Raw genomic sequence first — 27,376 nt, 5'->3', positions numbered from 1 at the left:
GTCTGCCTCTCTGAAGGTTTAGCTCTCCCTCCCACGGGATTTGGGTCCAGAGAACTGTTTATCTGGCTGGTCCCTTCAGGTTCCGGAGGTGTCTCAGATGCAGGGGACCTGCTGCTGCTGTGCCCTTATCTACCGGATCCCAGAGGCCGTATACAGTTTCCTCTTGGGCCAGGGATGTGGGCAGGGGTGGGCAGTGTTGGTGGTCTCTTCTGCTCTGCAGTCTCAGGAATGCCCACCTGTCCAGGCGGTGAGGTCTCTCTCCCACGGGGTTTGGGAGCAGCGAGCTGCTGTGGGCAGGGATCCTCGGGTTTGGGAATCCCGCTTAAAAAAAAAAAAACCTGACCCTTTACTCTTAAGGTCCCCAGTCATACTGCAGTGTGATATCACTAGCCACATCTTTGGTGACTGTTTCCAGACAAGGCTGAACTTGAGGCCTCTGGGAGAGCAGCAAGCACTCACTCTGAGCTTCTTTCTAGTCTCTCTTTCTATTTTTTATGACACAGGGCAAGTTCAGAGCCTTAGTAGAGATTCCAGGCCTCAAACTCATGACTATTCTGTTTCGTGTTCAGTTCTGTTGGAGTGATGGACATGTGCCACTACACTGGCTCTGGTGGTTTTGTAAATGCTATGGTGGAGAGGTTAACAGGTATTGAACTAGAATGTTCTTTCTTGGTTTTAATAGAATTTTATTTTACTTAACAATATTTCCGGGCTGGGGATTTAGCTCAGTGGTAGAGCGCTTACCTAGGAAGCGCAAGGCCCTGGGTTCGGTCCCCAGCTCCGAAAAAAAAAGAACCAAAAAAAACCCCCAATATTTCCTTTGTTTGTTTATTTTCTTTGTGAGATAGGGTCTCACTATATAGCTCTGGTTGTTCTGGAACTCACAAGCTAGCCTTGCACTTACAGAGATTTGCCTCCCTCTGCCTCCCAAATGCTGGGATTAAAGTTGCACACCACCATGCCATGCCCAGTTTAACTTGTATTTCCTGTCTCATGTATCCCAAGCTGGCCTCAGACTCATTCTGTAGCCAAAGATGATCTTGAACTCCTGATTCTCTCGCTTTTACCTCCAAAATGCTAGGATTACAGGTATGCACCACACAAAGTCCCAGTACCACATCAAATCAGACATGGTGGCATATGCCTGTATGATCAGAGATTTAAGGTCCTCCTCAGCTACAGTGAGTTCAAGGTTAGCCTGGGTTCTCCAAGACCTTGTCTAGAGAAAAAACGTACAGACCCCCCAAACATACTCATACATGTGCAGAGCTTCATGGATTCCCACGCCTGTATATCTAGCACGTGGATGAAGGTGGGAGATTGTTCTCCTCTATCCCATGTTTCCTGTGGCAGAGCTCTGTCTGACCTCTCTCCTCTCCTCTCCTCTCCTCTCCTCTCCTCTCCTCTCCTCTCCTCTCCTCTCCTCTCCTCTCCTCTCCTCTCTTCCCCTCCCCTTTCCTTTCACTTCCTTCCTTTTCTTTTCTTTTTTTCCCTTCCTTCCCCTTCCTTTCCCTTCCTTCCTTTTCCTTCCCCTCCTTCCCTCCCTCCCTCCCTCCTTCTCTTTCTTTCTTTCTTTCTTTCTTTCTTTCTTTCTTTCTTTCTTTCTTTCTTTCTTTCTTTCTTTGTGTGTGTGCATGTAGCCCTGGCTATCCTGGAACTTGCTGTGTAGACCAATCTAGCCTTGAACTCAAGAGATCTGCCTGCCTCTGCCTCCCGGGTGCTGAGATTAAAGGTGTGCACCAACACACCTTATTTTACTTTTTAATGTAAGTAACTTAGCTAGTTTTCTGTCCCCAGTATTGAACTCACTCAACACTATTTCACATCAATGTTTTCCATGCCATCTAACTACTGAGATTCCAAAGCCTGGCATGTCTGTGCTGGGATTCTGGCTCATTTTATTGGGTAGGCTGTGTTAATAAACTCTGTGCCAGCTCTACCTGCATCAGGTGACCTAAGTCTGGCAGATGGTCATCAGCATTTAGCACCTCTTCCTGTGAGTTCAGAATTTAAGAGGGAGAGAAAGAGGAGGGCAACAGAGCATGGTTTACCTGGGATATAACACACCCTTCCTGGTGTACTCCCCTCTGGTGCATAGTGTGCAGCACACCTGTGTAGCAAGGACACTGCACTCATTTTCGGTTGGTTTCTTGTTTTAGTCTTCATTTTTTAAAAAAAGATTTATTTATTTTATTTATATGAGTACATTGTAGCTGTCTTCAGACACACCAGAGAGGGCATCAGATTTCATTAGAGATGGTTGTGAGCCACCATGTGGTTGCTTGGGAATTGAACTCAGGACCTCTGGAAGAGCAGTCAGTGCTCTTAACCACTGAGCCATTTATCCTGCACACCAGTCAGCTTCACAGTAGTTTAGAGGGAACCCAGAAGCTGCTCTTGTGTCTTTTGTTCCTCCTCCTAGTCATCTGGATCGAGTGGTAATGGGAAGAACCTGGGATGGCTCAGACATAATGGAGTCCCATCCTGATGTTCCTCAGCGGAATGAGCCAGATTTGCTTTCAACTTGGATGTCTGGCACATTGAATTCACCCCCTTTGAGAGCTGCTGTCCAAACACTACTTCCTTTAGGAAGTGGTTATGCCCTTCAGAACTGGAGCCTGAAGCAGACTCTTGGATGGAGGAACAGATAGCAGACCTGTAAATTATATTGTGGGGCTATTGGAAGTCCTGGGGAGGCTGGGGACCAGGGAGAGGACTCCTTAAAAGGATACAAAGATGAGTGGGGGCTTTGGCAGAAGAGGAACTCACAATAAGCTTGTACTTGGGTCCAGTGACTCTTGGGCAATGGGTGTCTCCAGAAGAGGCTGAGCACCGTGCTCTCCACTTGAGATAGTATAGATACTCCCTATTCCACTCCCTATGCTGCTAGGTGGTTTGTGTTCCTCTCCCAAGGCTGAATGGGTACTCCATACTTTTTCATATTATTATATGCAAGCCTTCACCATTTGAGCCTTGCTGTACGGCATGCACATGGCATGTCCTGTGAGCTTTATAAAGGTCAATGAAGCAAACAAATTACAGTTTCCATTTTGTAGACAATACTTGAACTTCCCTGATATTTTTCAGTTGGTAACTGTCAGTGCAGACTGGCACTTTCTTCTCTTGTACCTGGCAGCTTATATTGGCCCCAGCTTGCTTGATTCTGAGGGATTGTGGGTAGAGACTAAAAACAACTGTTAAGAAAATAAACAGGTAGAGGCAGGGACAGCCCCTTCCACTTCCTCTTCACCTATTACCCTTCAATCCACTCTGTTATCTCCCGAGTTGCCAGGAAAGACACACACTGAAGCTGGCTATGCAGTCTGCCCTTTAACAAAACTATAACAATTTGTGGCTCTCAGTCTTGATTGTTTCTGTTCACAAGTGCCCTAATTCTATGCCTTGTTTTAGGATTTAAAAATTTCCTTTTTTCTTTCTGATTTCTAAGTTATAGAGTTAGAAACATCTTAGCTGAATTGGAGTCATATCCCTAGGCTTCAGGGAAATGGGTTGTGTAAAAGGTCATTTTCTCAGCTTCCCAAGCTGGAGAGAACTAAAAGCTGCCTTCTCACTTTGTGCATCCTTGAAAACTCCCTGTAGGAAGGTCAGTAACCCATTGAGCCTGTGTGCTTTGAGCTGACTGACTGTGTTATTGGGATGCTGGGGGCCAGGGCTGGAGAGATGGCTCAGCAGTTAAGAGCACTGGCTGTTCTTCTAGAGGTCTGAGTTCAATTCCCAGTACCTACATGAATATTCACACTGTCTGTAACTCCAGTTCCAGAGGATCTGATACCCTTACACAGCCATACACGCAGTCAAATCCCCAGTGCACATAAAGTAAAAAAAATAAATTATATATAATTGCTTTGGGTTTTGGTCCCTCCTGTGTCTTTGGCAGGGGATGGGTGGGTATGTCACATCATTCCTTTAGTTCTCTGTCCGTTTGGAAAGAGACAACCCTGGTCTTGCCCATCTGGCCCTGTTTAGGGCCACCAAGTCATGTTCCTTGTGTATAGCAGGACTTGTAACTGCCTGTGGTTAAATAATAATACAGAGGCGTATTAATGTTTATGATAGTTGAGGGTTTTCTTTAACTGGGCAGACTCTCAGCTAACTCTGTCTCTATTATCCTGACTATTCTACTCCTACATCTTGCCACATGGTGAGTCCTTTACCAACTCCTTCAGCCCTGGTATGTCAGTACCTCTCCACATCCCACTGGCAAATCCTTTGTCTATCAATTCTCCCAGAGACCTGTTCTCTGCTTAGAAGTTCTGCTCTGCCTTCCTGCTTCAGCTATTGGGTATCCATTCTTTATCAAGCCAATCAGCAAGTAAGGAAGGTGGATGTTTACAAAATAGGAAACCTGGTGATGGGCCAGCTCCTTGTCAGTTCAGAATTAACAACTGAATATACAGAGGCACACTTTCACAGAATGTGCAGAAGGTAACCCCAACATTTGTTCTTCCTTGAGTGGATTCAATGGAAGAGGCTTGGCAATGAGACCCTCTCTTCCTTTCTCCTCCTCAAAGGTGAGGTTAGGTGTCCTCAGGAAGTGAGCCTGATACCTACTTCTGCTAGGTTTCTGATTCTTCTGAAAACCCTTTCTAGAAGCTTTCGTGTCAGTCTCTGCCTACAACAACGTTTCCCAGAGTCTTCTAGTGGAGGCAGAGTTTCTGAATTATAGCCCTTCCTACTTACACATTGCCCTCATTAAAGTGCTGAAAAATCTAGAGACATTAAGTCCCAGGGCCACTAATAACTGCCTTATTCAAGACATCGCCTCAGTTCCTGGCATCTCAGCTGCTGTCTTCACACCACACAGTGTGTAGGGATGTTTTATAAAGGACAAGTGCCAATTCCTTATATATATGTATTTTTGAACTCTGGCTTTCTGAGTATGAGTGAACATTTTTCAGGTCTTTTATTTAGAGCTGGGGATATAGTTTAGTTGTAAAAGTGTTCTCACAAGCCCAAGCCCACAAATTAAGTCCCTAGTAACAAAATAAAAACAACCCTATTTTTCCATGTATGGCATGGCATCAAGCCATTCTGGCCCTTGGGAGTTGGAAGTAGGAAGATTAGGAGTCAAGGTCATTTTTGGCTACATATTGAGTTTGAGGCCATCATTTCAAAAACCAAACCAACCAAACAATTCAACCCCAATAATGTAGCCTGGAGAGACAGCTCAGCAGTTAAGAGAACTTGCTGCTCTTGCAGAGGATCTGGGTTCAAGTCTTACCACCATGTCAGGTAGCTCACAACAACCTGTAAACTTAGCTTCAAGGGATCCAACAGCATCTTCAGGCCTCTGTGAGCACACACATGCACATGCACATACGCGCATGAGCGCGTGCACACATACACACACACAAACTTAAAAAATTAAAAATAAAAAAAATCTTAAAACCAAAGTACCACCATGACAAAAACATTGTTTATAAACAATGAGACAACGCTTTGCTCCCTCCTAACTAGTAAGTAAATCTTGGCCTAGAGGACAGTAAAAACATTATATTTATTTATTTATTTATTTATTTATTTATTTATTTATTTATTTATGTGTGTGTGTGTGTGTGTGTGTGTGTGTGTGTGTGTGTGTGTGTGTGTGTAGGGTACTTGCAGAAGCCAGAAGAGGACATCAGATTCACTGAAGCTGGAATTACAGGTAACTATGAACCACCTAGAATAGGTGCTGGACTCCTCTGGAAGAGCAATGATTACTTTTAATCACTGATTATCTCTGTATTCCTATGGAGGACATGCCTGAACACATCATGTCTTACATAAACACATTGCTCAGATATAAGGCCATTTTATGATAGGCACACAAATACTGATGAGTGACAGGTAGGTACCCTGTTGGTCTGTCTCTATCCCACAAAGTAGAGAGGCAGTTATTGTTGGGCACTGAATTCAGGAGGTAAAGAAATGAATCCTCTGTGTGTGGCATAAGTGCCTGTATGTGCACTGTGCATACATGAGGCCAGGTACAGGGCAGCAACCTTAAGATCCAGGTAGACAGGTACAAGGATTGTTGGGTCCAGCCAGGGTTTACCTTGCCTCCAGCTCCTGCTGTTGTCATAGAAGGTCAACTAAGAGTTCCTCCTGGAAAAAGCTATGAGGACTACTGATATAGCAGTAGGTCATAGCTGGGAACAGGGAGCAATGGGGGCTTGCATTTTCTGTGTTCTCACCTGTGTGGGAGTAGCCTAGAGGCCAGTCCAGAGAAGTGTTAAGCAGTTTATCTTGTTACTATCTCTGATTTCATTAACAGTTAATGTTAAGGAAAAGCCATGACCTGATCTATTCAGCTATGGTTGATATTTGCCCGGGTTCATGAATTCCAGCACATTTTCCCTGCTCCCACTCATTTCCCTCCCTGTTTTGCATGGTCTTGGGATCCACATAGATCTGCTGGGCACTGCCTGGATGTCTACCTTTTCTATCACAGTGGTATCCACTGTGCTTATGATCATGGAGCCCTCTGAGGGCAAAGGCAAGTGCTAAAAATAGAAAGCACCACCTCCGCATTGTATTAGTTCAAAAACATTAGGCTTATTAAGTGGAGGTGGTGCCTGTCTTTAATTCCAGTACTAAGGTGGCAGAAACAGGTGTAGACCTCTGAGTTTGAGGGCAGTGTGGTCTGTAGAGCAAATTCCAGGACAGCCAGGGCTACATAAAGAAATGCAATCTTCAAACACAAACCAACCAACCAACCAACCAACCAACCAACCAACCAACCAACCAACAATGAACATTAGGCCAGGCCAAATAAGATGGCTCAGTGGGTAAAGGCACTTGCCTTGAAGTCTGAGAGCTTGAATTTAAGCCTTGGAGTTCTCCCTCATGATGGAAAGAGTGAACTGACCCTTTAAAGTTGTTTTCTGATGTACTGTGGCATGCACATACCACCTCTCACATGAAGTAATAATAAATAAAATAATTAAAAAGCATTATTCCCTGGCTCCCTCCATTGCTTTCCCTCTTATACCCAAATTCCAATACTATTGACTTCTAATGGTGTACGGTGGGGATGAGGGCAAAGTGCTTCTGGTGCCTGTTTGTGAGCCATAGGAGGATGTACTGGTGAGGATACAGGCTGGGAGGGTCAGATCAAACAAGTGTGATCGACTGACGTGATTATGGTATACACCAAAAGCACACACAAAATTCTACAGCATAGAGCAGATGAAGTATTCACCTTACCTGTAGCAGGACAGGCTTGGAGGACTTACTGCAGGAGGTTGCATAGAACTTATGAGTCTGTAGTCCTCTGATGGGTATGACAGTGACTCTTTCAACCAGGAAGAAGGAAATGCATTGAGACCAGAACTTTCCACCAGACTCTGTCTCTCTTAACTCACTGTCAACTAAGGCTTGCTGTTCCCTGCCAAGGTAAGCTTGACAGGTGGCTGACTGGGGACTATGCTCATATTTGCTCTGTGGGTTCTTTTTTAGGGGAACATATATTATGGCATAGTGTTCATATCTATGTCTGTGTGCTGAGCCTGGGGTGCTTTGAAGGTGCCACATGAACTCTGCAGAATATGGCTGGTTCTAAAATCTACCAGTCATCTAGAAACCCTTAAGCTGAAGGCAAGAGCAGTACTAGTGATGTCTGAGAGCTCTGAGCGGGTCTCAGCTACATGCAGGCCAAGGTGTTGTGGGTGGTTTTACTTCTTAGAGAACTATGTGGGTGGCTTAATGTACATCTAATGTTTGGTCCATCAAGAAGGGACTACATGGTGGCTTGCTGTGACAAGGACACACTCCCACCCCCAATCTTTCTTTCATCTTTTTTTTTTTTTTTTTTTTTTTTGAGACAGGGTTTCTCTGTGTATCCTTGGCAGTCTTGGAATTCAAGGACCATTTCTGAGGATGAAAAACATGGTTTTAGAAGCAAGGCCTCAGAGCCTGAGAGATGGCTTAGCAGTTAAGAGCTGTTCTAAGAACCCACATGGCAAGGATTACAGTCTCTACTGACTAAATACTGATAGCTTCTCAGGTTTCAGTGGCTCCAATAGTCACACAGCTGCTGCTGCTGCTGCTGCTGCTGCTGCTGCTGCTGCTGCTGCTGCTGCTGCTGCTGCTGGGGCATTCAGAGGCTCCAGTAGTGTCTTTGATGGCATTACCCACATTGCTTTGCAAGTTTCTACTGTCCTTGTTAGTACCAATATAGAAGAAACACATCCTCTTCATAGGGTCACAGACCCTGAGATCAAGTGGTCAGAGTCAGGTGTACTTTACATTTGGAAGTGAAGGGTCTAACAGCAGGCATGTGTAAGAGCACCCCTCCCAGTCAGACCAGATAAAGGTAGTGATGAACCAAGTGATGGCTAAGGGTTATCCTTTTCTATGATTCTTGTAACAACTGACATGGAATGGCATTCTGGTAACCCATCTGTATACTGAGGCCATGAGCAGCAGGTAGTGTGGCAGCTGGCAGAAATCTTTATGAGCACTCCTGGCCTCCTCACTTCCACCCTCACTTTTTGGCCCCATATTTCCACATAACCCCTATGAACCTTGCCAGCCCTTGTGAGGAGTCAGGAGCTGCACACCTCACCCCTCCCTGTCCTCTCCCTGCAGCTCTGCTCCATCTCTTGGTGGGTTAGCCTGTTGCCATCCCTAGCAGGAAACACGTAGTGAATATGGGTTGCTGATTCTCTCTCGAAGGCCCTATCTGTAACACCAGTGAGCTCAAAGTACTCCTTTTTTTCTATTTTTTTTTAAAAGGAAAACAATGTTTTAAATATGAAGCAGTACTGTCCAAGCCCCAGTTGCCCTGGTAGCAGCTTCTGCTGAAGTGGATTTTGAGTCTCATGCAGAGGGCCAGGCCAGGCTCAGCTCAGCCATTTGTTCTGGAGACCCTGCAGGATTTTCCTGAGCCTGTGACTCTCTGGGGCATGCTCCCTTCTCTCTTTTTGTGCTGAGAGGAAAAGTGGGTATAAACATTAGACATGGCATTTTCTAAGTGCATGGCCTGCCCCTCTGGGGTACAGTGTAGGCGTTGGAGGCCAGGTCTTGGGCTCTTCCTCTTCCTCTTTCCCCCATTCATTGTCTCCATTTCTAGCCTCTACCCAAGAATGCCTAGGGCTCCTGTGTGCACAGGTGACTGCACAGCTGAAGGCAAAACAGGACCTGCATTACTGGGTCACTGTTAGCATAGTGACCTTGGTTCCACCCCATTGCCTCTGTTCCCTATCTTCTTTCTCATTCTAGCATCCACTGTCTCTGTCCATGAGAGTGAATGTCAGGAGGAAACCTCAATCATAAGTGACTAGCCCATGTGTCCCAGGGAGCCAGTTCCAGGTTGTAGCATGGGCAGTAGTGTTGCAAACATAACAGAGTATCATTAATAGTGTCAGGGACTGGTGCTTGTCTATGGGATGGGTCTTAAGTTGGACTAGTTATTGGTTGGATATTCCTTCAGTCTCTCCTCCATCTCCAATCCCTTCATTTCTTGTAGACAGGAGACCTTGTCTTAATAAGATATTGAGGAAGACACCTAAAGTCAGCCTCTGGATTCCTTCTGTGCACAGATGTGGCCCCACACTCAAGAGAGGAATGGGGAGAACATAAAAACTAAAACGAGCTAGAGAGCTGGCTCAGCAGTTAGATCACCAGCTGTTTTTGCAGAGACACACTTTCTATTCCCAGCCCCAACATGGCAGCTCCCAACTGTCTGTAGCTCCAGTTCTTGGGGATCCAATGTCCTCTTCAGACCTGCATAGTCACCAGCCATGCATTGCATAGACACATGCAGGCAGAACACCCACACATAAAAATAGATTATTTATTTAAAAAATCTTAAAAAAGAAGTCTTTCCCAATTATTCATGTGGTCAGTGAGTAATATCCAGACTATGAAATAAAGAACTTAAAAAAATTAAACCCCAAACTTTCTTCCCTAAATTATCCAATCAATAAGAGGGAAAATGAATTGAATAGTCAATTCTCTAAATAAGAAGTGCAAATGTCTAATAAGCATATGAAATAATAAATGTTCACAGCATTGATACCCATCAGGGGATTGCAAATCAAAAGAACATGAAGGTTTTTATCTCCTGCCTATCAGAATAGTCATTGCTACCACAACAGCAAATCCCTGACAGGGATGGGAAGGGCACCATTATTTTAACGAAGCTGGTAGAGATGCAAAACAAAAACTAGAACTTTATATTGTCATGGTCCAGCCTCAGGATCAGAGTTCTCCACTGGAAGCAGGAATATCTAGGGGGCACATAATAAACAGACAAAAAGTTTAATAAATAAACTTTTCAGGTACAAACTGACAGGCAGTTTTTTAAGGCTTAAAGTTGTTCTCTCTCTCTCTCTCTCTCTCTCTCTCTCTCTCTCTCTCTCTGCTTGAAGGCTGCATGTACTTTTGCTCTCTCATTAGCTGCCTTTCTCACACTCACACACTCACTCTGTGTATTCTAGGTCTCCTGTCTACAAGAAATGAAGGAATTGGAGATGGAGTAGAGACTGAAGGAATAAGGAATATCCATACACTCTTCACACTCTTTCACACATTCAAAATCCCTCCTCACATCCTCTCTTCACTCACTTTCTTACACACACTCTCTCTCCACGCACACCTCACAGTCTCTCTCCTTTCACTCCACACTCCCTACACTCACTTCATGCACACCTCATGCTCACCTCACTCTCTTTTCACCAGCTCTCTCACCTTTCTCTTGCTCCAATCTTTGTTACTCCCAAAGCAGTTAGAAAAAAACACATTGAATAATCATTGTTGAATCAAATTCAAAAGAATAACTAGATCCCATAAAGAATCAAGAATTACAATTGTTCCCCAATGTTTCAAGCTTCCCCTATTCCCAGGGCCTGTGGCCAAAATAATTATAATTGCAAACTTATCATTATTTAAACTTTACCTTTTGACTTATTATACTTCAAAGTTCTGAGGTCAGCTACTTGCATTTTCCTGAGAAGCTCTAATGATAAATGACATGGGCAAAACTTCCAGGCAGTGGTCAGAAAGAGTCAAGTTGTCCCTTAACTCAGTGGTTCTGATAGCTTTCTGTTTCTGCACATGGCACACAACGACTCTCACAAAAGACCCCGTATTTTGACTTAGTTTTACTAATATACTAGTATGCATTCTATACTTTCTTATCCACACATATCCAAAGGAGATCAGGAACCGCTCTCATATGTGCAAAACTCATTTCATAACTTCGATGATAACTTTTTCCTTCCTCAGGGTCTCACTGTAGGCTCTAATTCATTTTCTAATAATTTCTTCAAACTTTCTTTGCAAGTCAAGTGCCCCTGCCTGCAGGAGCTTCGTAATTTACAGGAACGGAGGGGGATTCAAACCTGAGGAGGAATGGGTGAGAAAAAGGAGCGAGACCAAGCAGTGTCCTTGTCAAGGTCTGTTTATTGAGAGGAAAGTACAGCATTTAAAGCTCTGAAGCAGGAATTGAAGCAGGAACTGAAGCTTAGGGCGGGGGGTTGGGGGAGAGTACTGGGAAGTGCCCAAGGACTTAAGGTGAATCTCTAAACCACAAGATATTCTCCTTAGACACTGAGGCAACTGTTCCGGGGACGAGTTCTTTGAAAAGGTCCAGCCCTTCTCAGGAATCTGCTCAGGGCAGGGCTCTAGCTTTGCTTGGTTCTGACCCAGACAGTCAAGCATTAATCTGCCACTACTATGGTGCAGTTATTACATTGTTTCCAAGATGAGAACACACAGCATGAACCTGGACCATTAGGGCTGTGCTGTGCTGTGTCCCTATGCCTCAATTTCTAATTGTTTAAGAATCATTACATCAAGGAACATCTAGTTTCACAGAATTCACTAGAGCAGAAGGAGATGGGAGTAGGAAAGTCAGATATAATTAAATAATTATGCACACCAAGGCCAACTGAAAAGCAGTTATACACAAATGAAATCTATACAGTAATTGTCCAGGGCTAAGGTTAGGAGAAAGGGGAACAACTTTTTTTTTTTTTTTTTTTTTTTTTTTTTTTTAACAAAGAGCTACTGCGGGCTACTGAGATGTCTCCATCCTGGCCTACTGCAGGCTTTCTGATGGCTGGTCTCCTGGAGGGATGTGTCTCCTGCTTCTCATTGTCCCAGATGCCATCCTATTTTACAGGGAGCTGCCCGCAGGCTTCTGAGAATTGAATTGAAATAAATGGGTAGCCAACTAAAATGCATCTTGGATTGTCTGGGGAGGAAAAAATATGTAAATTTTTAGGCAGAAACTGAAAGATCCCCGAAGAGAGACTCTTACTCAAGTCTTGGGAAATCGCGGACCCCAGACACAGAGAGACCATCTTGGATGTAATAAGCAAAGGCGAGGTTTATTACGGAGATCTATTACGGAGATCTCCGGGCCGACACGTATCCCGCGCAGGAGACAGGGGTGTCAACCTGGACTTTTAGAAGCAAGGGGTTTTTATAGGGTGAGGAACAGGGGGATGGGGAGAGTTGGCGTGGCTATAAGTGATTGGCTCATTCAAACATAGCAGTGAGATCACAGCACAGCCAGAAGAGTACGTGCTGACCGGGGCGTTCGGGTTTATAGAAGCCAGGGGCGTATCAGGGTTTGAAGGACATCTGGTTAAAGTGTGGCTCTGAGTAAGCTGGGGGAGGTGCCCTCCTGCCAGATGGTTTATGAGTCAGTCCTGATAGCTTGGGCTGGTTCCTGTATTCCTTTTCTTTATCTTTATGGTCTGTTAGTCCTAGCAGCAGGGCGGGCCTGTCATGCCTGGACTTGCCTGGACTTGCCTGGACTTGGTTTTTACAGTGTTTAGCTCTGAGGCTGTGAATTTTGAAACTTATTCCTTTTATTTTATATTTTTAACCTTAAATCTGTATAATTTTCCTTTCAAAACCTAAATCAACTCATTTGTTCAACTACAAAGCAAGCCTAGGTTATGAGAATTTTCTTCAAGTTTCCCCAGAACTAACCATAATTGTGATGGGAGAAAGGGAAATATGAAAGCTTCCCAGAGTCAGTTCCTGCCCTCAACTGACAGGAATGCCAAGAAACGTGAGATTCCCAATGAATGAAAACTCCTGGAGTCACCAGTGGGGTTCCTTACCTGGCCCTTCTCCCACTCACTGTAGTTGGTGCGCTAAGTTTGGGGTTTATAGGTAAACAAATAGACTTTGAAATCAACTGTGAATGTTTACATTGGTTTTGGACTTTGTGGAATAAAGTGCCCCTCCCCCCCTTTTAAAAGTTCACTTGTTTTTAAAGAAAAAAAGGTTTATTTTTATGTAGATGGGTGTTTTGCCTGTGAGTATATCTGTGTGGGTCCTAGATTCCCTGGAGCTGGAGTTACAGATAGTTATGAGTTGCCATGTGGGTGCTGGGAATTGAACTTGTGTCCCCTGAAGAGGAGCCAGTGCTCTCACATGCTGAGCCAACTCTCCTATCCTGGAATAAAGCCTTTTATGGATGAAAGGGCCATGTGGAGAGCCTTGGGAAACAACTTCTCTGTCAAGAAGGTACATGGAAAGCAGCACCATACCTTTCGGGAGTCTCATCTTGAAAGATCCACGGGTGGTGATTTCTTCTATCCACATGGGAAATCTTCTTAGGGCCACTGCATGCGTGTGTGTGTGTGTGTGTGTGTGTGTGTGTGTGTGTGTGTGTGTAGGTCAAGACAACCTTGGATGCTGGTCCTCAGGCCTCTTTCACTTTTGTTTGAGAGAGAGTCTCTCTCATTGGCCTGGGATGTCCTCCTTTCTTCCTTGTTTGGTCACAGGGAGACTCCCCTGCTCCTTCTCTCTTCCCGATTAGGCCATGCCCCTACTGTAGCTCTCTCTGTACAGGGAGTTGATGAGCAAGCCTGCTGTTGCTTCCTAGTGTCCCATTCCATCTTCTGCCCCAAAGCTGCAAGTGCAATACCATCCCCCGCACAAAAGACCACCTTGAAATGCCTTGTGATACACGGCATGTAGGCTTGGACATGTGGCGTGGAACTCCCCCAACCCTCATACAGGTACAGGATTCCCTTTGTTTATCTAGAAATGGAGTGTCTCCCTGCAGGATCCCTGTCATGCCATCAGTGGTGATGTCTCTCCTAACGCAGCTCCTAGTTATATCTACACACAAAATAGTAGGAAATACTACGATGTTGTAGGCAAAAGACTGAAGATCAGAGTTTAGGGACATCTCTCTTGAAGGCACGTGAATAGAGAGGATGAGCTTTGCATCCTTGAGCTCTTACAGGTAGCCATGTCATGTCCCTTTTGAAATTAGGGGCAGACAGATTGTGCTGAGCGTGTTCGATCTAGATTTTTAAGATACTGGATCCTGGGCAGTCAGGCAAAGCTGGGGTACACACACTTTGCTCAGAAAAGGGAAAGACACTTCAGAGGTATTCTTTTTTGATTTCTTCCCAATCTAGCAGCATCTCACCTGTTGTTAGAACCTTCAGGTTTTTTTTTTTTTTTCTGAATGAATCCATGGAAATCTTAGATTATGTGTCTCTCTCATCCAACCACTAGTTCTTCTTGGTCTAGTAACTAGAGGTACTCGCTCAACTCCAAAGTCTAGAAGTCAGGGTTCCTGTGTCAGGCTCAGCTGGTAGCAACAGTCTATTGTCATGTGGTCATGAGTGACTTATCCAGGATGGCCATGTTCTTTCCCTCAGGTCAGGAAAGGGTAACATTGGACCTTCATGGCATTTATGTCTTATGTCTTCTTCATTCCTTACTCTAGTAGCCCTTGCCTTTCTTAGGGGATGTAAAAGGCCAGGGAATATTCTAGTAAGCATTTTAATGATCTAGCAAAGATCCCTCAGAAATCCTGATGGTGGGAACATTTCTTGGGAAGGATTATTGAGAAATCAGGGAATGTTCTAGCAGGCATGCCTATTTAGCCTGAGGGAACTAAAGGTTAGAGGTGACAGAATATCTTCCTCTGAGACCTGAATACTTATTTTTCTCTTCCTCAGAAAAAGTTAAGAAGCATTTGCCAGCCCCATGCTAAGCCTGCATCTTCTGCACAGCTCAGGGCCAATTTGCCATGTATGTCTCAGTAATTGAGTGTGTATGTCTGCTTCTCCCTTTCATGTTGGTGTTCTGGGATATGCTGGGCCCTTTCCCTATGATTGTTTTTTTTCCGGAAGGCACAGTGTTAAGCTCTGTCAATAGAGGATAGTAGAAGGCCCTACAGGAGGACAGGGCTTCAGTAACTTCCCAGGATGCTCCTGATTTACTCCGATTCCCAGCTCTTTGGGTTCTGGTCCAGCCCCAATTAAATGTTTCCCTTTATAAGAGTTGCTGTGGTCCTGGTGTCTCTTCACAGCAATGAAACCTTAAGACAGCAAAAAACAAAACACAACTCCACAACTTTTTTTTGTATTGTTACTGTTTATTGAAAACCCCAAAACTTTTATCTTTCTTTTTTTAGTCCCAAACAGTTAGTTCTTTGAATGCTTTAATTCCAGCCTGGCTGAGTAATAGGCTCCAAGCGAATACAGATTTTCTTAGCAGAAAAAAAAAAAAATCAGATAGGAAGCCAAAATTTCCAATCACACAAAAAAATGCATATATCAAATGCTAATATAGATAAATATGCTTACTACATCTCATATTTATAAATAAATTTAGTGTGCAGACCTAAAAAGGTCAGTAAAAAAACAACAACTTAAGTTCAAAGAGTCAAAAAGTAAAATCTGGTTATTGAATCCAGATACTTCTAGAGAGCAGTCACACCACAGAGATGGGTACGACATCTCAGACACGTAGCTGCAGAACTGTAGAATTACAGTTTTTCTTTCTCATGCCAATCACAGAGAACTCTCTAAACTGTCCAGCTTCCCTGTGCCCTGGACAACTTGGATTGGGAAAAACAACACAAAGCACAAATCACCCAAACTTTCTCTTCAGATAGTTTAAATAGAACCCCAAACTGTTCAATAGAGAATCCCCAAATTGACTCACAGGAATTCTCAAATTGGCTCATGAGAACACACATATGCATGCATGCATGCACACACACACACACACACAAACACGCACACGCACACAGAGTGGAGAGGGAGCTGGCATTCTCCACCACTGAGAAGACAGCTGGGAAATAGACAGACTCAGGCTTATAGTTTCCAAAACACTCACCCGCCTTCTCATCACAAACTGCAAAAGGCCATCTGTGTTGGCTCAAAGAGAAAAAAGGAAAGTCCCCAGACAAAATTAGATTTCAAAACCACAGGGATGACCTCCACTCTCTCCTTTTGTTTATGGATGGTGATAACCCTGTAATTGTGGCGCACAGTGGTGTTCCTTAAAACCTGGCAAAGTCTGTTACCAAAGTTACCTGGTCCTGGGAGCAGTCATTCTACTACACAAAGAGAAATCAGTGTAGACCATATAAAACAGAGAAATGGGGAGCAAGCCATGCTTAGCCTGCCTCTGCCTTCTTTACAGCAGTGTGTAAGGGGTGAAGGGATGGCAGGAAGTCAAGAACTTTGTAGATCCAGCTGTGGTTCCCACCGGGCCATGAAGGTCTTGTTCTGGAAGGGGTAAGATCCTGTCTGTACTCAAAGCTGTTGCTTCCCGTTGGAATGTTTGTTTGTTTTTAGATTTTTATTATGTGAGTACACTGTCTCCTCTCTTCAGGGGCACCAGAATAAAGAATCGAATCCTATTATAAATGGTTGCCGGGGCTTGGGGATTTAGCTCAGTGGTAGAGTGCTTGCCTAGCAAGCGGAAGGCCCTGGGTTTGGTCCTCAGCTCCGGGGTGGGGGTGGGGGGGGGATGGTTGCTGGGAATTGAACTCAAGACCTCTGGAAGAGAAGTCAGTGTTCTTAATCTTAACCACTGAACTATCTCTCCAGCCCCACCCCTCCCCCAAAAGACAGTTTTAAACAGCTCTTAATTATGAGGGAGCAATGCAGCACTGCTTCAGCCCATGCTGGTCAGCAGCGTGAGGGAAATCCAGGGGTGTTTGGCTAGCGATGGACAGCCTGCCTGTGCGCAGCTTTCCCTGCTGTCATCACGAGCTTCCCCACCATTTTTTTTTTTTTTTTTGCACCACATCCTGTTCAACAGAAGTTTCCTGCCAAGTTGTTTTCTTCCCTGAGTGATCTGCCTTTCTAGTCTGCACCCTAGGTTCTGGTTTTGTTTTGTTTTGTTTTGTTTTGTTTTGGATGGGGATGCTGGGGGTGTCAGAGGCAGCGGCAGGGGATGGGGTGGGTATGTGGTGGGTGGGCCGGTGCTGGGAAACCGGGGCCCAGTGAATGTGCTTTGTTATTGAGTAACACCCCAATGTTCTTCTGTTCTTTAGAGTCCTGTTGCCAGTTGTCCTTTATACTCTACAGTCTTTCCTATTTCAGATCGCTTTGTAGTTTGTGATGGACATGTCCTGCACTAGTCAACAGGATGCTACAAAGAAGATTCTACTGTATTTCCTCATAATTTGGTTGTGAGCCAAGCTTTAAATGGTTGAGCCATCTCTTCATCCCTGCTATATTTTCTTTATGTCAGATCAATGCCTCTTTTTACAATTTTAAAAATTTAACTAATTTTTAAAAAATAAATTATTTTATGTGTTTGTTGTTTTGCCTTCATGTATATGTATATAGCACATGCTTGTATGGTAGTATCTAAGGCAGACAGAAGGAGGAAACAAATCCCTTGGAACTGGAGTTACAGACAATTGTTAGCTGCTAGGAATTGAACCCAGGTCCTATGGAAGAGCAGAGGCAGACACTCTTAACCATCTCTCCAGCCCCCCAGAGCAGTGCTGCTTTTAGTGACCACTGGCTGCATGGATCAGAACAAAATTTACCCCACTGACAGTGATACATTTATTTGTAGGGCTGCCAAAACGAAATGCCACAGACCAGGGGGAGCCAGCAATGCATATTTGTTTTTATATAGTCTGGGGAGAAGTCCAAAGGGGGTATCTTTTGTCTTCATTTCACCTTGGCATTCTCTGTCTCTGTGTCTGTGCCCAAATTTCCCCTTCTAAGGATAAGTCATATTGCACCAGGATCTATTCTTCTGACCTCACGGCAACTTATCCTTCCAATCACCTTTTGAAGTATTGACGATACTTTAGCCTACAATGTATGGGAACACGAATCATCCCATAATGAAAGAGACCTAAAGAAAGGGCTGGAGAGATGGTTCAATAGTTAACAGCACTGTCTCTTCTTCCATAGGACCCAGGTTAATGTCCCAGTACCCATATGACCCCTCACAACTGTCTGCAACTCCAGTTCCAGAGGATCTGACACCTTCATGACATGCAGGCAAAACACCAATGCAAATAAAAAAAAAAACTTTTAAAAAAGGTGCTGTTGTGCTCTGTGCCCTCTGAAAACACCTAGAATCAATTTGCCTATGTCTCCCAGCAGACCTGAGCCCGCCAGAGCAGGGTGTGATGGAGGGAAGCCTGAAGAAGGAGAGGGAGCAGAGGAGAGAAGATCTCAGGGCTTCTCTACAGCTTTAAGGATAACAGACACCTTTGAGAACACCTGAACAAGGGACACTTACAAGAACCTGGAAGGTCATAGAATGACTGGGTGCTGAATAGTCCAGTGAGGAGGGGAGCTGCTAAGTGGCCTGACAGAGAAACCTGAGGTGCCTGAGTGCAGAGTTTGAATACTAATGACCCCATAGGAATATATATATATACATATATATGTATATGTATATATATATATATATATATATATATATATATATATATATATATATATATATATATATATTTAGATAGTTTGAAGGGCCATAGGAAGTTATTTGCTTCCTTGAAGAGTTTCCCAACTGTATAGATCTCAAGAATTAGATCCTCCATGCAGATGATGCCAAGTTTACCAAGAGATCGCGCAATCAAGGAATTATGTGTCAAGGCAATCTGCTTTTTATTGATTTTGCCATAGCCTCATTTGTAGATGAGCTCATTTATTGGCTTCAGGTTGGGGTACCCCCATGCAATGTACGGTTCCACAATCCTCACATGTTAACTGAAGTTTTGTTGAGCTTAACAAAGGTGCCCTTGAAGATCTGCCGGAGACAAAGCAGCTGCAATACTTTGCGCACCTTTGGGTTTACTCCATTGATACCTCGGATTCTGATGACAAAGGCCAATTTTGGTTCTGCGGGCGCACAGGCGTTCCCAGCTTTCCTCGACATCCTAGCCATGCGAATCTCAGTCCAGTTCATCTGTCTGTACTCCTTGTGAGAGTGCTTTGCCTTCTCATAGATGAGCTTCCTCCTTGCCTTTCGCAGTGTCTTCAGGGCAAACTTCTTCCTCAGGCGCCTCACCTTCAACTCTGCGAAATTCCTTCGCTTTTTCTCAAGGGTTTCTGGCTCAGCGGGACCTTTTTCTTAAAGGTTTCTGGTGCAGCGGCAACCTTCTTTTCCTTCTCTGGTACAGCCTCCGCGGTTCCAGCCGGAAAAGGAGGAGGCTCATATATTTAAATAGTTGGGTCTGCAGGTGGTGAAACTGCTTGGGAAGAATTAGGAGGTGTGGCCTTATTAGAGGAGGTGTGTTACTGGGACTGGGCTTTGAGATTTCTTAAAAGTCATTTTTAGTGTGCCTCTCTCTCTCTCTGCCTCTTGCTTGGAGATCAGTATGTGATCTCTTAGATGTTCCTTTACTCTACCGTCATGGACTCTAGTCCTCGAAATTGTGAAATTAAACATTTTTTTAAAAACCTGTTTTGGTTATGGTGTTTTACCATAGTAATAGAAAAGTAGCTAAGACATCTGGGACATGATAAAATCAAATACGTGAATACATACCAGGCAATGGGTTGCAGAAATTGCCACCTACTAGCCTAGGGCTTATTAAACTTGTTATCCCCTTCACCTGAGGGTTTTTTTTTCTTCTTGTAAGGACAACATTTAATTAGGGCTGCCTTGCAGGTTCAGATGTTCAGTCCATAATCATGTGGGCACGCATGGTGCAGCAGGAGCTGAGAGTTTCTACATCTTCATCTGAAGGCTGCTAGTAGAATACTGGCTTCCAGGCAGCAAGGATGAGGGTCTTAAGCCCATGCCCACAGTGACACACCCACTGCAACAAGGTTACACCTCTGAATAGTGCCACTCCCTGAGCCAAGCATACATAAACCATCACAATACACTCCCCGGCTCCCCATAGGCTTGTTCAAACACATGAGTCTATGGAGGTGATACCCACCTCTATAAGAAAAAATACATTTAGTCCAACTGCTAAAGCCCCCAAGTCTACAGAAGTCTCAACACCGTCAAAGTCCAAAATTCCAAGGATTTGTTTTGAGATTCATTCAATAATTTAACTGTGATTCCCAAAGTAAGATAGTAAACCAGTAAGGCAAACTCCAAACTCTGCATCTCCATGTCTGATGTCAAAGCAGTCTTCAGATCTCCAACTCCTTCTTCATCGTTGTTGATTTCAACAAAGTTCTTTCTCCTGGGCTGGTTCAACTCCCTGTTAGCAGCTTTGCTCAGCAGATAGCCCACAGCTCCAGCATCTCCAACACTTTTGGGTCTCCAAGGCAACGTCAATGTTACATCTTCTTCTTCCAATGTCTGGGATCCATACATGATCTTCTGGGCTCCTCCAAAGGGCTGGTGTCACTTTTCCTGCTCTGCCCTTTGTAGCACCCTAAGCTCAGGTTGATCCACTCCACTGCTGCTGTTCTTGGTGATCATCCCATGGCACTGGCATCTCCAATACACCTGGAGTCCTCTGCTGCAACTAGGCTTCACCAATAGCCTCTCATAGGTATTCTTCATGGTGCCAAGCCTCGACTCCTTTGCATGAACCCTTCAGTTGTGAACTGTCAACTGCAAGTGAAGCTGTACCTTCACCAACGGCCTTCCATAGCCTCTCACGGGTTTTTTGTTTTGTTTGTTTGTTTGTTTTTTTGTCTTTTTTTGTTTTGCTTGTTTTTTTAAAAAAAATTATTTATTCTTTGAGACCGAGAGTAACATAGGGGACAGATAGACAACCACATAGGAGACAGACTGAGAACCACTGAGAGTCACATAGGAAACAGACTGAGAGTCACACTGCCAACTACATAGGAGACAGACTGTGAGTCACATAGATAAACTGTCACATAGGAAACAGACTGAAAGTCATAGACACTCTTCTTTCCCAACAATGAGAACAGATTCTTGTTATTTTACTGTACTCCCCAGCAGTCATTTATTTGTATTACAACTATAGATGAATTAAAAATCAAAGCCCAAGGATGAATAAGAGACTGTCAGAGTCATCATGTATTCTTAGTAAATACAATAAACAGAGATGATGCATCACATACTCAGTGACACATTTTACTTCGAAGTGTATAACTGTTTGGAAATTTAGCTCAGGGGTCCAGTGCTTGCCCGATGTGTGCAAGGGCCTGGATTGTATTCCCAGTGCATGCACACGCACGCGCACACACACACACACACATGCACACGCCACATCAGTGCTGCAGAGTGAGGACATAGTAAGTAAAACATACATATCATACTGATTCTGTTGAGCATACAATGGGAGTTCTCTGACTTCTGGTGAAACACTGAAAGATCCCCGGAGTGGGGAGACCCTCACTCAAGTCTCGGGATGACGCAACCCCCCAAGAACTCACACAAGACCGTCCTTGTTGTAATCACATGAGGTTTATCGATAGCAACCAGTGCACTGGGGTCGAGACTCGTATCCCACGCAGGGGCAGTGGAGTTCGACCCCGAGAGGCTGGGAGAAGAGGTATTTAAAGGGAGAAACCACAACCCGAGGGGGCAGGGATGGCATCATAGAATAACAGTGAAAAATCACAAGGAAGAACTCTGTCCCCCAAGATTGTTTCCTAGGAGAAGCTGTCTCCTACTTCTCAGATTGTTTAACTTCATGATCCGCTAGTTCCTAGGAGAAGTTGTTTCCTGCTTCTCAAAATTGTTCTCTAAGATTTATGGTCAGTTAGTTTCTGGGAGAAAGCTGTTGAGCTGGCCAATGTAATTATCTATTCTATAGCCCTAGGAGAGGCTTCTTGGAACATACAATTCTGGGGCCTAACCTGTTTGTTTTCTTTTTTCTGCTCTAAACTTTGTGTCTAGGGGGGCAACTTTAAAACTTTTATCTTTCAACACTATGTAAACATCAGGAAACACCCACAACCTTACTCTCATAATGTGCAATGTCTTTATGTGGCAGAAGCCATAGCACATATTGATTATAGAAATAGGTTTATACGGAATGCAAACATTGACTCCAAATAATAGCATGTTTTATTTAGGAGACAAACCCCAGGACTTAATAAAAAGGAAACAACAGATGAATCACAGCTGTCCCTGTCCCCTCACACATGGGACTGAGGCCTCAGTTGATACCTGACTAGAGAGAGCTGAATCCTCTCTACTGGTTGTCCTAGTGGACATATCTTTGGTGAAGTTTATTTAATTTATAAACTAGGCTCAGAGGTTAACAATAACAACAAACAACAATATGCTATAATAAAAGTGTGAACATGTACCCTCTCTAAAAACCAGGCTGGAGAGATGGTGCCATGGCTAAAAGCACCGACTGCTCCTCCAGAGGACCCAGGCGCAACTCCCAGCACCAATGTGGCAGCTCACAACCATCTGTAAGGGGATCTAATGCTCTCTCCTGACCTCTAAGGCACCAGCCATACATGTGGGGCAAAACACAGCTATTAAAAAATAATAAAAAATTAAAACTAATTATAAAGATAAGAATTGTTTATATCTTTGGGTTTTTTTTTTCCATTTTAAATTTCAGGTCAGTTGAGTTGTGAACCCTGAAATACTGCATAATGGAGGTTCTAGAAGGTAATTTTGCATAAAACAAGAAAAATGTGGAAGTTCAGCTGTCAGGACTATTGCTCCTATGTTACCTTGTAAATAGGTAACAGATTATTCAGTTGTTTACTTCCCACATGTGTACACATGGGTGGAGGGGCTAGGTTACAACAAAAAATCATGCATATTCAATAGGCCATCTATGAAAACAGCATCTCAACAAAATAGTGTGAGGGCGGAGGGCAGTATAAAGTGGGGCATGCATTTGAAAACAGTGAGTCCGAAAGAAGTCCTCTAAAGCCTTCTGTGTCTTTAGGTGGTAACGGAGCAAGACATTTTTGACGGAGATTTTTAAACAGTTGCTCTCTTCAGCTACATGAGATACAAAGTGAAACACTCTATAAAACATCAAACCTAAATCTAGAGCAAGACAAGACTGAGCTAGAGGAGCAATATGGAATATTAATTCCAAAACTTGATGATTTTATGGATATAGATTTAAGTTTGATCTTTACTCAGTACCAATTTAGATGGTATAAATAAAAGGAACAATAGAAGATAAAATGTTACAGCAACAAACCCTGTATAATGTTCTCCCTTCCCTCCCCCCCGAGTGTGTGTGTGTGTGTGTGCGTGTGTGTGTGTGTGTGTGTGTGTGTAGCCCTAGCTACCCTGGAACTCAAGACCAGGGTGGCCTTGAAATCAGAAATCAGCCTGCCTCTGCCTCCTGAGTGCTGGGATCAAAAGTGTGTACCACCATTCCCGGCCTCTACCTGACGTTTTGAGACAGGACTCTCACTGAACTTAGGGCTTACTTACCATTTTGGTGAAACTGACTGGCTAGCAAGGCCCTAGATCTGCCTGTCTCTGCCCCCAGTACTGGGGTTACAGGCATCTACTGCCACACACACATTTTCCTTCTTACATAGTTCTTGGGCATGCAAACTCAGGTCTTCACACTTGCACAGTAGGTGCTTTACCCATGCTTTACCCAGTTTGTCAGTGTGCTCAGTGATCCTAAGGATCAAGAGTTGAGACAATTTCTCAGGAAATCAGTAGTGGCTTATCAAATATCTGCTACTGAAATTAAACAAATCATAAATCTTAGCTGGGCGGTGGTAGCACCTATTTTTAACCCCAGCACTTGGGAAGCAGAGGCAGACAGGATCTCTGAGTTTGAGGTCAGTCTGGTCTATAGATGGAGTTCCAGGACAGGCAGGACTACATAGAGAAACCCCATCTCAAAAAGCAAAAACAATACCAACACCCCACCCCAAGCCAAATCACAAATCTTGTTACATTTATACCAACGTCTTTATCATTAAAAAATTGATAAATGGGGAAGGGGGCCTCCAACTTAAAACCTCATAGTTCAGCCACTGGACCCCAAGATGTAGTGTTTTCATTATTCAAAGACTTATAACGTTGAATGACCATCATAGCCATTTATTTTTTCTTGGCACAGATAATAGGAAATTAAAAGATAAATTACTTCAGTTACATTTACACATGAAATTAGACCTTACAAATGCACCATGTATGAGATGTGCTCCTGATGTGTGAGGAGCTAAAACTTTCTTTATATTTAAAAAAATTAATATCTATCTATTACTATCTATCTATCTATCTATCTATCTATCTATCTATCTACCTATCTATCCACTTGTCTATTTATTTTTTAGAGACATGTCTATTTGTATATCCCTGGCTGGCCTGGAACTCCACATGTAAACCAAGCTGGCCTTGAAAGTCAGTTTGCTTCTGCTTTGAGAGTGCTGGGATCAGAGGTGAATACCATATCACCCAGCTAGAGAAGCTAAAAATTTAGTGTTTTTCAGATTCTAATATGAGGGTCCAGACATGGGTATCTCTTAGGCAGCTGGGGCTAGAGAATTGTGACCTTCAGAAGTAAAATCCTCAAAAAATCTGAAATCAATTCTGAATTTCCTTCAGGCACTGCAGTAAGTTTGCAGCAATAATCTACCAGAAATTTACAAGCACCATTGTAATTTTAATAGCTATATTAGACAGTGAATAATATAATCAGAATGAAAGATAGGCTCTCAAAATTGAATTTAAAAAACTACTGTAAATTGATGCTAAATATAAGATTTGTGCTGGCACAGGAAAGATTCAATAATAGTAACTAAAGAAAATGAGATACAAGTCATCAGGCATTGGAGGCAAGAGAAGACTATCACTTCCCAGGGTTACTGAATTCCACAGTATTTTGAAAAATATTTCTGTATTATTTTACCATCAGGAACTTGATTTGCTTACTTCATATAAAACTAATTTAGTTGAAAATGATCACTATCAAAACCTTAAAACATGCTTGAGTTTAATAGTGTGATTTTACTTGGGTAAAGGGACCTGTTCTGGGGCCAGTGAAATGGCTAACAGGGGGAAGGTGCTTTTCTCTAAGCTGACAACCAAGATTTGACCTCCACTACCCACATTATGGAAGAAGAGCACAACTCTTGTAAGTTGCCATCTACACACAGACACACAGACATGCAGACAGACAGACAGACATACACATACACACACACACACCATGGCATGTATGTGCATTCATAATATTACCCCACATAATAAATAAAATGTTTAAAGGTTTTTTAATCTGGCAAAACTTCAGTATAGGCTCCCAGGGGATCTAAAAATCTCAGTACATCAAAGCATGACCTGACTCTCAAACCAGAGCCAATCTGACACCAGGTAGCAGAAAGACATTCTTTCTTTTCTTTGCTGTCACCCATAGCTTCCTCACATCCACTGTGACCAGGCTCTTGGCAGGGCCAGGCTTAGAAACCCTGGCCAGCTTTGCTTAGTTATCAAAGTCTAGCTGTGTGCTTTTGAAATTTTGTTTCAACAGATATCCTCGAACCAGAATGACTCATTGTAATGAACACTTGCAAGTAAAACTGTTTGGGTAAAAAGGTATATACTGTGTGACATTTGGCAGCTTTGACAATGAGTTGTCCCCCCACCCCAGGGGTTGGGTGGGGAGATTGCAAGAGCAGAGGGCAGATATGGAAGGACTGGAGTACATGATTCACAAGCGATGGTATAGGGTCTGTGGAGATAGAGTGTGTTCCCTTCTTCCTTCCTTCCTTCCTTCCTTCCTTCCTTCCTTCCTTCCTTCCTTCCTTCCTTCCGATTTATTATATATATACTGTAGCTGTCTTCAGACACACCAGAAGAGGACATCAGATCTCATTACAGATGGTTATGAGCCACCGTGTGGTTGCTAGGATTTGAACCGAGGACCTCTGGAAGAGCAGTTAGTGTTCTTGACCACTGAGCCATCTCTCAGCCCGGTTGAGTGCTTTCTAAGCTATCCTGAGAACTTGAATTCCAACCCTGTAGTACCCACGTTTAATACTAGGACTTGGGACACAGAGGCAGGCTGAACACTGAGTTTGAGTCTAGTCTGGCCTACAGAGCTAGTTCTAGGACAGTCAAGACTACTCAGAGAAACCCTGTCTCAAAAACCAAATCAAACCAACCAACCAACCAACCAACCAACCAAAACAAAAAGAAATCTGGGCATGGCCACAACATATCCATTAACACCAGCATAGGAGTTCTGGTTGCCAGCCTAGTTCTAGGTTCAATAAGGGACACTGTATCTGAGGAATACGGTAGAGAATGATAGAGCAAGTCATCTAACATCCTTCTCTGTAACCGGGCATGTGTACCCGCACACATACTAGACTGCTTATGACGGTTATGGGATATGTGCCTCAAAAAGGACCAAGAGCTATTATTTCATGTTGTTGCTGTGATTCTTGACTTGCATTAGAATAGGAAGGATGACTTGTTGACACACCAGTGTGATTCTGGGCTAGGACCCAAGAATTCACGTTTCTAACAGGTTCCAAGGGGTGCTATTTGCTGGTCTGCGAACTACATGTGGAGAGCTATGCTGGTCTGGGAACTACACATAGAGAACCTCTGCTTAAAATGTTACCAGCTGCTTCATCGACTGGCCCATTGTTACTGGCCTTGGGGAGGTCATAGTACTATCCAGAGGTGTCAGTAATCTCTCCCACCACTAGGTAGCAGCACCTGTATACAAATATTTACATACAAGTCTGCTGTAAATCAAAGAAACCCACCCAAGCAAAAAGCAAGCGGAAGAAGCATCCTGAACTGTTTATTCTCAAATTGGGTGATAATCTAAACTGGAAGTCAAATTGTTTGCTTGTGAATAATACAGTGTAAATCAGGCTGCAAGTGAGAGTACAGAGAAAGCACTGTGGTGTTGGGCCCGACAGTCCTACGTGAGGTGTCTCTCCTCCATCTGGTCACTGATTCAGAATGTTCCTCTTGGGAGCTTGGCAAAGACGCAGAAAGTTGCTCAAGGCGCTTCTTATAACTGTGCTAACCTCTCACCTGGCCCATTTTAATGAGACACATCTGTGGTTCAAAGGTGGCCATTCTATTTTTAACCAGGGTCTCCGGCAGACTCTGAAGTCCGAGTCTTGTTTTGATAAACATAGACATGTTGGATGATTTTGCTTGGATGAGGTTGCAGGTTCGGTCGCCACTAAGGCTGCAAATGCAGATGACCACGCTGTCAGTTCATAGACACCAGTCTCAGGAAACTAGGTGACAAACGGCAGGCACACTA

General features: G+C 43.7%; 1 protein-coding gene and 1 pseudogene across 4 annotated transcripts in view; one reads left to right on the top strand and one right to left on the bottom strand.

Moving 5' to 3' along the window:
- Dnajb6 (DnaJ heat shock protein family (Hsp40) member B6) overlaps window positions 1-27,376 on the top strand; it is a 221,972-nt gene that overhangs the window by 86,438 nt on the left and 108,158 nt on the right. Inside the window, exons 10-11 of one of the 4 annotated variants that reach the window (XR_010065653.1) lie at window positions 16,420-16,514; window positions 17,328-17,545. The exons of 2 other annotated variants lie outside the window; for them this stretch is intronic. The gene's annotated coding sequence lies outside the window, so the exon portion shown is untranslated. Of the gene's footprint in view, window positions 1-16,419; window positions 16,515-17,278; window positions 17,546-27,376 lie in introns of those variants that run through there. One more of the 4 variants, XR_010065652.1, reaches the window with a different exon arrangement.
- Window positions 18,689-27,249, bottom strand: LOC108350803 (60S ribosomal protein L7 pseudogene; annotated as a pseudogene).

Source organism: Rattus norvegicus, chromosome 4 (genome assembly GCF_036323735.1).
Source record: "Rattus norvegicus strain BN/NHsdMcwi chromosome 4, GRCr8, whole genome shotgun sequence".
Classification (NCBI taxonomy): domain Eukaryota; kingdom Metazoa; phylum Chordata; class Mammalia; order Rodentia; family Muridae; genus Rattus; species Rattus norvegicus.
Note: the sequence above shows the minus strand (reverse complement) of the source record. Positions and strands in the feature narration are given on the sequence as shown.